The sequence below is a fragment of the Diadema antillarum genome, unplaced genomic scaffold (assembly GCF_040938485.1).
Source record: "Diadema antillarum isolate AM-2024a unplaced genomic scaffold, OU_Dant_1.0 seq00000028_RagTag, whole genome shotgun sequence".
NCBI lineage: Eukaryota > Metazoa > Echinodermata > Echinoidea > Diadematoida > Diadematidae > Diadema > Diadema antillarum.
Window position 1 is genome coordinate 588061 of NW_027271144.1, and position 15369 is coordinate 603429.

At 36.9% G+C, this 15369-nt stretch overlaps 1 pseudogene; it reads right to left on the reverse strand.

Annotated features, from left to right (window-relative positions):
- LOC139725227 (uncharacterized) overlaps positions 1-8675 on the reverse strand; it is a 43472-nt pseudogene extending 34797 nt beyond the window's left edge.
- Positions 8676-15369: the final 6694 nt, after the last annotated feature.

A 15369-nucleotide genomic window follows, 5' to 3' on the forward strand; every position in this document is an offset into this window, starting at 1 on the left:
CACATGAAATGAAATTTTCGAAGTTTGTATAGTTGTATATGTCCTTGTATTTTTATGTATTTTTATGATGAATGAAATAAACCGAACTGAACTGAACTGAAAAAAACATGCAAAAAAGATGATTACGTAATTCATTGAATTGTATATCATTGTAATATTCAATTGCAATATATGCTAATCTTTTGAAATATATTGAAATATGAGCTATATCCTTTTGTTCATATTTATCATTATAATTACCACGCTGCTGCATGTTTGATAATGTTTTGGTGCTGTTTGTTTGTTTGTTTGTTTGAAAAGCACATAATACTTCCTAGCATTGTTCCTGACACAAGTTAAGGGCATTATTGTTTTCTCTCTCTCTGAAAGATGAAAGTATTCCCTTATTATGCTAGAAAAGAGAAAATATGTTTTAATCTCTTTATCATTTTCTTTATCATGCTGACCTGCAGTGACAAGTGTTGTAGCCTTTTCACCCAGCGACTTTTGAGCGGATAGTCCCGTTTCCCTCAAACTTCACTGATGTGATACTATAGCTCTGAATTTACTAAATCCGCACATGTAATTATATACGTTGACTGAACTAGATATCTGTAGGGCCTATGGGTCTACACACACACACACACACACACACACACACACACACACACACACACATACACACACACACACACACAAACACACACACACACACACACGCACAATATATATATATATCTATATATATATATATATATATATATATATATATATATATACTATATATTAGAGTGTGAGAAGGGGTATCGACCATTTACAGTACCAGTGTGTGGCCTTCATTATTTGCATTCAGTGTGAAAAGAAGAGCCAGGTGGACGTAGCTAGGTCAACGTGTCTGTTTATCACGAGTGTGATATGAAATGTATTCAATAATATGCAATTGATTATGTATATGATTATTGGAATATGTTATATACAGCTGTAATTACGGATTGATTGATTACACAGTCATTACAGACTCACGCCAGTTAGATTTATATTAGTATACATATATGAATATATATTTATTAGTGTAGCCATACGAGTGAGTCATTTTTGTATCGTTACAGCCCTGATGAAGGTCCGTTTGGGACCGAAAGCTCGGCGGCAATAAACAGACACGTTGACCTAGCTACGTCCACCTGGCTCTTCTTTTCACACTATATACTATATATTATATATATACTACTGTATGTATACGTTTATATATATATATATATATATATATATATATATATATATATATGGGTGAAAACGTTGAACGATGTACAATTGGCCATTTTCGGGCTTTGCGATATTCAAACCCTTGTAAAATTGTCACCTGTGGGTGTTTTTCATAGTTTTATGTATCATTTGGTAGGGGAGGGTTGTGCCTTTCAGAAAATATACACTTTGTATTGTTGTTACCGCATTTCCTTAAAAAATAATGCCTTAAAGCTGAAAAAATTGACAAAAATGCATATTTTATAAAAAAAAACCAGAATCAGACGTCGCAATTTTTGTTCTTATCCAATTCTACAGCTTTGTTTTTCCTTGTGAGTAAGCCCACATACTCCAACTATTTAATCAAGTACTTCTGCCATGAACGTGTTTATTATTTATCTTATCAGGAACTTTTGAATTCACTCATGTCTGAAAAAGAACGTCTCTGAATGAATTATCTTTTCCTTGACGCAAAAACTCAAGGATGAATATGAAAACATGTAAGGCCATATTTATTTAGCGTCTAATCCATACTACCATTCCATCAAAATTTGTGAGTCAGCTGTATAAAATAATCGCGTGGTGGCTCATTAAAGAAAATTATACTGAATAACCATCAGAGATGTTCGATTGGTTAATGGTGTCATTAATGAAAGTTGATTATGCTTGAGATAAAAACTGGTGATCAGTACGTCAGTGTGAGCCAGGCGATTATGATGATTGGCAACAAAAGCAACATACTGTCCATAAAAATGAGTTCTGGTTGAAAATCCAAATTGGCAAACGCCTCTGATCAAAGCGAATGTCTCTGATTGAAAACCTCTAAAGGGATATTCCCTCATCTGACACTTACATACTGCATGATACTTTATTTGCGCGCTTATATTACGCACTGACGCGCCATCCTGGAATCGAGTCGGCATAATTCAACAACGGAAATGCCCACAAATCCTGAAAATGTGAGTAATAACAAAAACTTTCCTGGTGTTTGTGCCGATTTATAACAGCTATCATTCCGTAGATTTGCCAATTAGTATCATCTGTGAAATTATGTATTTTAACCTTTGGATTAGAAATAAATTAAAGAAGGATAGACAGTAAATATGTAAGATTCTACATGAAGATCAAAGACCGCACGTCTCTGAGCAAAATGAAAAACGTCTCTGATAATTACTGTTTCATGAAATAAAGACATCCATTCTACAAATTATGAGAACATTAAAATAAAATTAGGTCTGGATGGGTGCGGTTAGTATTATAGGAACAAGAAGAACAAAGTTTACACGGGCGTGTTATAATATTAAGAAAAATGAAGCTTCCTGAAAGATGTTGAAAATATGTAGAAGAGTTTCAAATTTAAGGTTTTCTGTTGATTGAGCAAGTGTAAACACATTGCCTGGACAGAAACTGTGTTTTATGACTAGTAATAGGTCAGTAGTCTATAATTATAATGTAGTAGTCACTTTGAATTACGTATTTTTTCGTGAGAGAAGCAGAAATGTAAGAAAAACAGGCTTAGGTCAGGGACGTTCTCTGAACAAATAAGATCTGTTCTCAAACCAATATTAATGACCCATCATGGCGAATTGCTGCCTACGTTTGAAGCACATAGGTTCCTCAATCCAAATATAATGCTAATATCTTGTAAAAATCAAACCCATTAAGTGCTGATAAGCAAAGATGTTTACGTCAGAGACGTTATACGGGACGTTTTACATATTTTCAACTACTACAATTGGGAGTAGATCTTTCATTATTCCACAGATGCCCTCGTATACATACATTGTTCTAGGTAATTTGCGCAATCTAAAAACAATGTTGATTTTATAATTTTGATCAGAGACGTTCATTTTGTGCGTACATTGCTCCAGTGCATGTCAAGTTAACTTTAATATCATTTTTATTCTATTTTTTTTTCTTACAGCAGGATGGGAAGACCGGATGGATTGTAAACACTCCGAATATCCTGTTTAGGATCTTTAGTCTCAGTCATGTTCATGGAGCCTACAAGTTCCAGACCACGGCCGTAATACTGGCAAGACCGGACGGATATCTTGGAGGTGCCATCTGTTTACACAATAATGACTTTCCCAACCCCGGTTTCAGGTGTCGCAAGCGACACAGTCGATACTATGCACTGATTGAGGACATTGAATACGAAATGAAGGAGAAATTCAGTTCAATGTTATAATGCCGACTCCGTTTTTAATGCACGTCACTACGTTTGCTTTTGAGCCTGTGAAATTTGAGGCTTATACGCTAAGAAGTAAAGGTTCAAATAATTTGCACCCAATTTGAAACAATGGCAGGACACACTTGAACCCTTAATTATGTTTAATTGCACCCTTACTTAACTGCCTTTTTGAATTTTTGCCACTTTCTGCAAATAAGGTTTTTGTACAGTGGATAAGAATATGCAAATGAGTGAGCTAACCATGTCATAACCTCTCCATTTTCCATTGATCGTGTACAAAAAATAACGAAAATTTAATGTTTCTGGCATTGAAATCTGAAACATAATGCTACTTGTATTCCTGGTTGATTACCTTCGGAAAAGTGATCAGTTACATAATATACCCGGATTTAAGCCTGGGGCATAATTATGTTTGAATGAAAAACTGGAAATTTCTGGAAGAACTAGCGAAACTTCAAAATGTCACAACCTTCTCATTTTTGTGGAGCCCGTATGATTTTCTTTCTTATCAGCGAATAACTTTATTGGGCTGAATTTCCCCTTTAATGAAGCTTTTTCCTTTGGAAGTAAGGTGAAATATTCTAGTGATATTTTTGAGGTTTGTAAGCCAAATACATGAGAAAAGGAAAAATACTAACGTCTGTGATGAAACAAGAAAACGTCTATTAAGAATGTCCCTTACCTAGTTTCCACTATGAACACTATAATGCATCGCCTTGGAGTTGAAGGAAGGATTAATAATCCCCTAACGATGTGACAGATAAAATGTGATATTGTTATGTTATCATTGTCAACCTCTTGAAAGAGGTTTTGAGTTCACTTTTGGTCAACAAACAGTTGCTATACCATACTGTCGATATTCTTTTGAGTTTGGTGTTGTGGCAAGTGCATTACATTGTTTACAATTTATATCTGCCATAGTATAAAAAAAATGCGCAGCGAAATTTGATGCTTCTTGGATAAGCAAAGGTTAATTACAGCTTTCTGAGACGACATCATAACAATGGCCCAGGTACGGTCCCTAATGAAAATCCAAACTGGCTTATACTCATACAATCATATTCTAGACTAAGGGGTCATATTAAATTAGTATCAATAAATTTGTGTTTACCTTTGTTATAGACTTGGACTACAATTGAAAGCAAACATATACAAAATTGATAGCGTGTGGGCACACCTGCATTTACACCTGAAGGTAAAATGCAAAGTAGTGGTCATCATAAACAAAAACAATTCTCGACATTTAGGCCTAGGTAAATGATTTCTCAATGAATGTGGAATATCCAGTTGCGAGCATCTTTTAAAATAGGGAGTTTGATGTTTAATTTTAGTGATAACTTACAGCCGAAACGTCCCTGATGGAAAAGCAAATGTCTCTGATATAAATGAGTAATTAGGTAAAGTAGTTGAAATTGCAAATTTTTCATGTAATTTTGTTGTCTGTCATTAAAAGGTGTTGTAAGATCTGAATGATATATCAAGAACAGGCTTGTTGTTGATTTTTGGTGCAGAAATCGAAATTCCTCTTACAATTTGGAGATTCGTAGTTACAATCAGTTAGTATGAAAAATAATTCAAGTTGAAATTACCATTCTGAATTGTTGACAAAAGATTAACATGTGTTTAATAAAGGAAAATGTTGTTTGCTCACAAGACTCTTAAGTATGGATAAAAGGACATCATTTGTATTGCCTATGCCTGAGGAACGTCTATGAGTGATACCAGAACGTCTCTGATCAAAACATGGCTTACTTCCAGCGTCTGTATAGGGCTTTTATGGTGATTTGATCAAACGAAATGCACTAAATTCATTAATAGTATCTACTGAACATTTACATTTAAACAAATGAGACCCCTGCTACATATTTTGTTCAAATGAGATGAAAGTGATGATAAGAATATGAAAATCTCTGCTTAAATGACAAAAACTCCACTTTTTCTTTAACTCCATGTGTATTAGCTTTTGTAAACTTCACAGGAGGTAAACAATATTTTAGGAACAAATTAACACAGTCTTCGAAAGTATGAACAAGATTAAACTAACTTCATTTGAATGTTTTTTTACCCTTCATTTGAATTTTCACTAAAACGATGTTTATTTTAGTCAGAGACGTTCGCCATTATGTCACAGTTCTATTTAACCTTGAATAAAAACAACACCCTTGGAGCAATCCCAGTATAATTGGGTTTGCAAGAAAGCTGACAATAATGACATTTCACTGAGATGTATCTATATCAATGAGTCATATGTTTTAATTTTGACCCCTGATTTGCCCAATTGTATATCGTTCAACGTTTTCACCCATATATGTATATATTATAATGGATATAAAGACGAGTATAAAGCTAAGCAATAAGAAGGATGGATGTTCCACTAGAATTTAAAATGGTGCTGTGAATGTTTTCGAAAGTTCACGTTGTCATGAAACCTGTTTTACACAATCAAATATAGTTACGGACAATAGCTAAGATCATAATATCAACACCATCTAACGATTCTTCCACTGGTTCATGTACACACAAACTAGTCATTTATATGCAGTCTTTTGTCAATTTATCCAGTTTATCAATTTACTATAACCATCATAACAAAGCCATCAGTTCTACATGTACTTCAAAACAAATTATCGCGAAGGCGTATTTTTTTTTCTCTTGTCGAATTCATGTCAGAATAAACAGTCAAGTCTGAATCGCTTATTCTTCAGGACATGCAACTAAGGATATTAAAAGGAGACTATAATAGGTCAAAGTATCATCACCTTTATCTCATTTTCACACAAGATACATAAAGTGGTCAATGTTAGTGTTCTGGTAATATAAAAAAAAATATGACCTAATTTAACACTTCTTGTGTTTCATAACTTTTAATTTGTCAGTTTCGGTAAAACTGACACTGCCTGACAGTTTAGTTTTGCTCTATCATCAAAGCCACTCAAATCGTATTAGTGTATCTATAGCAAGACAAGTGTGCTCTCTATACCATAATTCTGTGTTGTGACATGCATGGACGTCAGTTGGAGTCAAACCACGTGCATTGCCCTTCCGGACTGATAAGTATATCTATAGAAAAGTATATACTTTCCACGTCGTTCGGAAGCGAGTTGAGATTGTAACTATGCAGACTGTTTTGGTCTAATCCTCCGCATGCCACCATTCAGGCAGTATTAGGTGCAATAACGCAAGCGTTAATCTATTTAAGCCTCGCCCCTTCTGGATTTCTAACTCATCTCAAGGTTTGTCTCGATCTTTGTCAATTCATAAACATCTAAGAAATTAGTTTCCGGAAGTGATGACGTCACCACTGAGGCATGTAAGCATCGTACATAAAAGCGATCCGAGGAGTGTTTCTCCACTAAAAGCAGAGTGACACACTATATCGAACTCTCCCGAGTTACAAAACCACAGGCTATTATGAAGCAAGATATACTGATTAATCGTTTGTGTCACTCTTCTTATGACTAAACACTCTGCAAAAATATAGTACATGTATTATATATGTATATATATATGAAAAAAATACTTAAGTATTTCCTGGCTCCTGGCCAATGGCTCTTTACTTACGCTATGACCATATATATATACCCAACGATCACATTAGGCAAAGATTAAAGATGTGAAATAAATTTGAATTGAATTAAACCACACACATACACACACACACACACACACACAGACACACACACACGCACACACACAATCGTGCACATGACTGTAAGCGTTCTTAACAACAAGGCCTTTTGTAAAGTTTGAGTCTCTCCCACAAACTCCCATGGATATCCAGTAAGAAGCTCTTATTGATTTCTGTTGCTTTTGTTGGTTATTATTGGTTTCTTATTGGAACCAAAACTCCATCCAGAAGTCCAGCAGTTCATTACATATCTGATGTAAACACCATCAGAAATCCAATAGAAACCAAGTCTTCAGACCTAATACAGGATGTCTTTCAGGAAGTTCTGAAATGACTTAATTTTTCCTATTTTCACCAAACACTTCTTGAATAGTCATGTAAATATGCAAATGAGTAGCTTAATGATGCTATCTACACACAATTTGACATCATGTAACTTTGAATTGGTACACAAAATCTTGAAATCTCCACTTCGTTTTGTTTTTGTTTTCTTTTGTTTTTGGTTTTGCCTATACAGGGTTTGTATGGCAATAGAAAATTTGTTGTGGTGTGACCTTTCATTATCATCTCATTCGTCTACACTTGCGTGTTTTTCTACAAAAACGTATGGTAAAGGGTTGATATTTCTTTAATTGTCCATGCAAAACTGCTAAGCCCTATTTCATTCAACTCCCAGCAAAAGTGTCGCCTTCTGTAATATGTTGAAACAGAGCAATAAAAATGCCGCTATGTCATAGGGATACAATTGGAACTCTTTTCCTGTATATTGATAGCAAAAGAAATTGTTATTTACATTTGGCAGCAGAGTTTTGAGTATTTGAAAAACAAAATGTTATGATGATTGTCATATATATAATTATGTTATTCAGGGCCTAGGCTCAGCCAAAGAACCTTTAACAAGCAAACAAACAAACAAACAAACAAAAACTTTTCGCATAAATAAAATCCTGGAGTGTTAAGAAACAAAATTAATTCCTTTTGGAGATAAAACCATTAAGTAATTGCTTTAAGAAAGCAACGGTTATAGGAAACCAAAACCCAGTTCAAGGAGGAAATGGGAACCTTACACTTATCAGACCCCCCCCCCCCGTCTCTCTCTCTCTCTCTCTATCTCCGTCTCTCATCAGAATGACAATATTAGTTTTGCATGAGATTTGTACAAGTCCAACTCTGGACCACTATAATATGATTGCATTCATCGATGATCAAGACACAGACATCCTTGGCTTGTCTTCAAACTCTTTCATATTCAAATGTAACGTGTAATTCTATTATTTTCATTAGTCAAGCTTATATTGACGCTTATTGTTGCGCTATAATTGTGATCATTCTACTGTCTGCATGTTGCATGGTATGGTATTGTTTATTTTCTGTTATCTTTTCTTTTTTTAACTTAAAGTGTGAAATAAACAAGAAACTGGAAAAAAATCCTGAAAAAAGGGAAAAATCAGTATTAGAATGATACAACGAGAACAGTGCTCATTTATCACGGCTCTGCAGAAGCGGGCAGGAAAAAGACACACTATCTTCCTCAGCATAATCGGTATACTCACGTGCGATCACCCCCGTCTGGCCATGAGCAAGGTTGAGATCATGGCACCACCACACCAGCAGGAATAAGAATGGAGTCATCATCCACATGGTAAAAGAAGGACTCCCACGGCAGCCAAAATATAATCACGCAGTTGTCTTTTGCTGCATGGGATTTGACTCAATATCAAGCGAAGGGTACAACTATGAAACCAAAACAGCCTGTCTCGTATCGCTCATGAAGCTGAAGAAAGTCGTCCTGAACGGCTGCTTTCTAAAATGAGGAGGAAGGGTATTCTGGACAACCTAAATAGAAAATGTCTCTCAATGATTGTCTCTGATATTCGGTTTATCGGAACCCGATTTTCACAAGAACGTGATATCCAGCTACAGGTGAAACGGATGAGAGTAGAACGATGCACCTCAAACTTGAAGACACGGTACTGGCACAGGTCGAACACCTCTCTTTACGAATTACGTGGGGCCGGGACGTCTTCCACTCCTTAGTTCCGGTTATTGGGTTAATGTGGACATTAACTCCAAGCAAGGGATTCCTAACTGTCTGTACAATCTTTGTTATTAATCTGCAGTCATATGTCATCTCCTTGACTTGATCGGGGAGGTGGAGAGAACCTGAAGGCATTCACTTGGTGGAGGGTGACAGGCTTCAGAACACTGCGCGACATGTAATGCATGGGTCTTTTTACTGGTTGGTGTGGTCAGCTTGATACCCCTATAAAACACCGGGGAATGTGCGTATTTTCTATACAAGCTATTCGCACACTGTAAAGGTGGTCATCTGAGACCCATCTTACGTAATTCGATTTTGCCCTGAATGGTAGCAGATCGCGTCACGTATAAAGAAGCACCCACTCGCTCCGGTGAACTTCCTGAAAGCTGTGCTATGAAGGATGGATCTATTTTAACAGTAGGGAATGTCCACTCAGAGATACGAATGGAGCAGATGGTCTACGTCTGCAACATATACTTTGGAATGTTTGTGTGTCTGTTGGGACTTTAGGGGGTATCACTTTTCATAACTCCACCACGTAGAACTACATCAATTTCTTGCAGGCAGATCGAGCTCGACTCCGTTGCCCACCTCCCAATGCCTCCCTGGTCCTAAGGAAGCAATCCTGGGTGGACAGGAGGGGAATATCCCTCTAATGTGGGTGAGCACCATGAGCGCATCATCATCCAACCACGCCCATGGGGTAATCAATAACATCAAATGTCCCTTGATGCGGATGATATGAAAAGTACAAGAGTTTGTGAATGCAGTTGTGCTTACTTATATAAGCAAGCTATATAGCTACCAACTTATGACCACTTTTCGGTAAGTTTTATAGGGCTCACACGGGTAAATAATTTTCCATAGAGACGTACACGTGTGTTAAAATTCGAAATAAAAAAAATAATCTCTCAAAAATAGCTTGGAGAAATTAGGTACTTCATCTTCACTAACCTGAATAAGTGAGATATATCTTTTCATTCATCAAATTCCTAAGGCGGGTTCTCCAGCTAAAATTCTGTCCAAGGGTCCGCGAAGCCAGACTACGAGTTCTTTTCACTCAAAATATCACCTATTTTCTGCACATGCACTCAATAAAACACAATCCCTTCAAATCCCATGAGAAAAGCTTTCATTTTCCAACCAAAATGCATCTTGTAGATGAATTCATACTCAATATCGCAGCTATTCATTTTTTTTAACTGCTTGATTTGTAACTATTTTTCTTCTTCATTTATTTTGGTATCTTTGGTATGAATATGCGAAGTGGTCTGGTACATTCCATTTTATTTACAGGTGTGAACCCTATACTGTAGCCACATAGGTAGGCTACTTGACTCGAGACTGATGCGAGACGTTGTTCCGAAGATATCTGTCTGGCATCACTATGTCTTGTGTACTCGTAACACAGTAAATATTCACAGTATATATATGCCCCTCAGCTCATCGTCTTGCAAAAATCACGCATTATAAAGCCATGATAAAGATGTAGATCATTATGATCAGACGCTATCTATCACATCCACTATAGGGACAAACTTTTACTTTCCCATATCCACCGGTAGTTCGTCTGATAATGACCGGTGTGTAGGACCTACCTACAATTATTTCTGCGTGTTTTTTTTCTGTAGTCCATTGAAGATGACGATATCAAAGTATTTTGTTAATGATTTTGACCTCATTTTGAATGGTTGAATAAAAGAATTGCATTTGACCAATCCCGACTTTTTCCCATTGTTATTATCCTTGTCTTCGTATCATTATGAATGCAGTCCCACCCCGTGCTTGAATAAAGTCATACAGTGAGTAAATTCTTACGCCTGTAGTTGTCTGCTTAGTATTACTGGAACAAACTGTTAATCAAGTGCAATGATTACTGTAAATGCAGCTAGCCTTACTTCTCTGAAAAGATTCATCTGATTGGAAAATCAGCTGGATGAGCGTTGGTTTTATCAGCTAGCCTTACTTGTCCGATGTTTCCCATGGATTACTATTGAGTATACCTCACTGGTATACACATTCTATGATATACGTTTGATAACTTGAAATAGGCCTACATTTCACTGATTGGTATTTTTGCTGCCAATGTGAAAGATATTTTATAAATCATGCGAAAAATGAAAGTAAGAACACAAAGAGAAAACAAAATTATTGTTGTATAGAATCAGATGCCATGATTTCATTATTATTGCATGAATTCCCCATTGATACACATCCACAGGAATTAACCTCTTTGAAGCGATATGGTTTACAAAACAAACTGCCACAATAAACAATCAAAGAAGTGCCCTGACAGCCATTTCATGTTGCATTCTGCCAACGGGAATAAGTAGATCTACAAAATCACACGTTGTGATACAATTTGACAGTGGATTTATACCACCCACTCATCCTCAGACTACGTAGTTAGCGTATGATTATAGTTGCTGTTATGTTATGTTCCTTCTTCTATGATTCCTCATTTTTGCTTTTTTAAAGATTTATTTGAGCAGATGTTTACAATTGTCTTCAATTATCTAAAAAACAAAAGTAGCTCTTTACTGCTACATAGCACTCATATTACTCCAATGTCACCTTAGTAAAACCGCCAAGAGTGGACACACCCTGGACCCTGCCTGGGCCAATACTAAACCGCCCTCTTTTGCTTTCGAATAGTAAGTCCGAACAACATGTACGAATGTCAGATGCGATCGCAATGAGAAGGTCTTTAAATGAAAGCCAAGAAAGACGACAGTTCATTCACAATGCAATAGTGTGAGGATTGGCTATTGTGATCGCCATTGATAAGGAAAATTTCCTTTAATGTCATTTGATATTTAAAATAGATGATGAAAATGGATAAATGCTTGTAGACATTAGGGATATTGTTACTAAAATAACCCCTGAGGATGTCAACTCCATGGAATGACCCTCTGAGGAAGTTCACCGGGTCATAGCTACTAGACCAGGAGCTGGCTGCTGGTCAATTTACCCCGTCAAGCCCAAAAGGTTTGACCCCTCAAAGTTACTGGGGCCACCCCCCTCATTACAAAACTGGGCGTCAGCCTGATACCTGAGGGCGGGGTCGTCCTCCAGTGACCCCCCCAAAATGGCCCCCGGCGGGTGTAATTTACCCCATGGAGCCCATGGACCAAACCTGGTCTAAAAGAATGGCCTAGGGGTGTACATAATAAAAATATAAAAACTGACAAAATATCTGGTCGGGAAAGGGGTTGCCTGACCGTCCCCCCCTGGGCCCCCCCCCCCCCCCCCCCCCCCCTGGCGGGTGTAATTTACCCCACGCAGCCCATGCACCAAACTTGGTCCAATGAAAGTACTATGGGTGTACATAATGAAAATATAAAAACTGACACGATATCTGGTTGGGAAAGGGATTGCCAGATCCCCTCACCCCCTCCCCCCCCCCACACCACCACCCATTACGCCCCTTCGTGGGTTTAATTTAGCCAACAGCACCCATGGATCAAATTTGGCTGGGGGAAAGTAGGCCCCACTATGGGTGTGCAAAAAATAAAGATAAAAGCTGACAAAATATCTCACTTACAAAGAGTAATCAAACATATCCCCTAACTTTGCTACCCCCCCCCCCATTTTTTAGTGTGAAGGGCCTATACGGTTTGGAGAGGTATGAATGAGCGTGTCATAAAAAGTAATAAATAGAACTTCTTGAATTAAGATGAAGTTATGACAACAGAAGCATTGTGTGTGTACATATATCCACATGCCCCATCCCACTCCTTCCCCCAAAAGAATGGAGTTATCGATATCTACACTAGAAACATACTCAGACAGTGCAGACCTTTGCCAAGCAGCTCATTTCCACCCATCCACACATGCTAAAAACTGCCAAATTTCCCATATAAAAGCCTTTTGCTTTTAAATGCCATCAACTTCGAGCTGTGTGGTAGTGCATTATACCTTGAGCACATGCCTTTACCTTTAGTGTGCATGTATGCAAACCTCAAATTCATGCAGCTTGAACTCCCAATTCCATTGATCTCATCTGCCATAAGATAAAAATCATCAAAATTTCATAAAGATTCCCGGATCACTACCAAAATTTATATTTATCATCTGTTTTTAAAATGTAATTGTGTTATTATCATCTTTTCATACAAGTTTCATCCAAATGTGTTCTCAACCTTTCAAGTTGTTTTGCATACAAACAATAATGCAGACAATACTATATATAAGTAACATAAAACCTCAAGTGGCAGAAATAATCACAACTGTATCCAACATCCTACAGTTCAACTGTGTTACCATGCATGTGGAGCAAGCTCATGTACAACAGTACAAGAAACTGTATACCTGTGATACAAAATTGTACATGCAGTGGGTGCATAGGCCATAGTGTGGTTAATTGCATGCATATATTTGTATGTTGTATACATTTTACTTGTTGCATGCAATTATACATTTCGAAGATCGGCAACACGTGTATCATCAGTCTGCAAACAATAAAAAGGCGGTGTTTTCCTGACCTTGGTAAGTGAACTGGGCTTTCCTATTGTAGGTACTATACTGGTAGGCCCCTATGACAGTAGTACATGTATTTCATCACTGGATGACAATTGGTGTCAGTAACAGAGCAAACAAAGAAAGGTCAAGAGTCTAGATCTTGGACTAGATGTAAGTCTCAAATATGCTATGATATGGCTAGATATCTAACGTTAGACCTATATTTCCTATACATGCTATAGCTTGTAGAGTACCTAGTACTATTTGGTGAAACCAAATGAACTGGAACAGGGGATGGATTATCAGCGAGATGTAGTGTATTATGAGTCATAACTGAAAAACCAATAAATAGAACATCAATGTTCTCAGCCTATATAGGTTTAAGTGTCAATGGTGTGCATTGCTTTAAATTTGCATAGAACACTTAAACCCTGAATTTGTTAAAGTCACTGCACTTCCTATCATTCATAACTAGAGTCAAAAAGGCAGAATTATACTACATTTCAATTTCTCTATCTAATAGACAACTTTGACTTTAGGATTAGAAATAGCCTTATTAATAGCTATATGTATCATAAGTGTTGAAGATGCAGATGTTCCAGTGAATGAATACTTGCAGAATTGGGTATGAAGATTAGGCAAATAATCTGAAACTCTCTTTAAATATAGCAAAAGAAATAACAAACAGCCTGATTAAAGTTGCAAATATTGTGATACCGATGTCTTGACAAGCTACAGTACATGCAGCATGTCTACCATGCCAGAAACATGGACAGAGAGCCTTAAGATTGAAGAGCTGTGACCAAATGAAGCCTCAAATTGCTTAAATTGCAAATCAAAACCATTGGTAGTAAGATGATATTTTGAATACCTGCAAAAATATAGGAATCTGTACCAAAGGTCATTCACTTATACCTCTGTTAGAGCCAAAGCTATAATTGTGCATTGCTACAGTATTTATGCTCAACTCTGAGTTTGTTTACACTGATGTATGAGGCGAAAGTACACATAAACTTGTTTTCACTTCCGTTGTTTGTTTTCTATACCTTGTGCAGCTCTCATAGTTTACAGGTACAAACCTCTGTTGGTTGTCAATGAGTCTGCACAAAGACTACTACATGCACCACACTGGCACTGCAGCCTCTCCTGGGAGAGGCTACAACACAGGGACAGTTTGTTATTTCTTTTGCTATATTTAAAGAGAGTTTCAGATTATTTGCCTAATCTTCATACCCAATTCTGCAAGTATTCATTCACTGGAACATCTGCATCTTCAACACTTATGATACATATAGCTATTAATAAGGCTATTTCTAATCCTAAAGTCAAAGGTGTCTATTAGATAGAGAAATTGAAATGTAGTATAATTCTGCCTTTTTGACTCTAGTTATGAATGATAGGAAGTGCAGTGACTTTAACAAATTCAGGGTTTAAGTGTTCTATGCAAATTTAAAGCAATGCACACCATTGACACTTAACCTATATAGGCTGAGAACATTGATGTTCTATTTATTGGTTTTTCAGTTATGACTCATAATACACTACATCTCGCTGATAATCCATCCCCTGTTCCAGTTCATTTGGTTTCGCCAAATAGTACTAGATACTCTACAAGCTATAGCATGTATAGGAAATATAGGTCTAACGTTAGATATCTAGCCATATCATAGCATATTTGAGACTTACATCTAGTCCAAGATCTAGACTCTTGACCTTTCTTTGTTTGCTCTGTTACTGACACCAATTGTCATCCAGTGATGAAATACATGTACTACTGTCATAGGGGCCTACCAGTATAGTACCTACAATAGGAAAGCCCAGTTC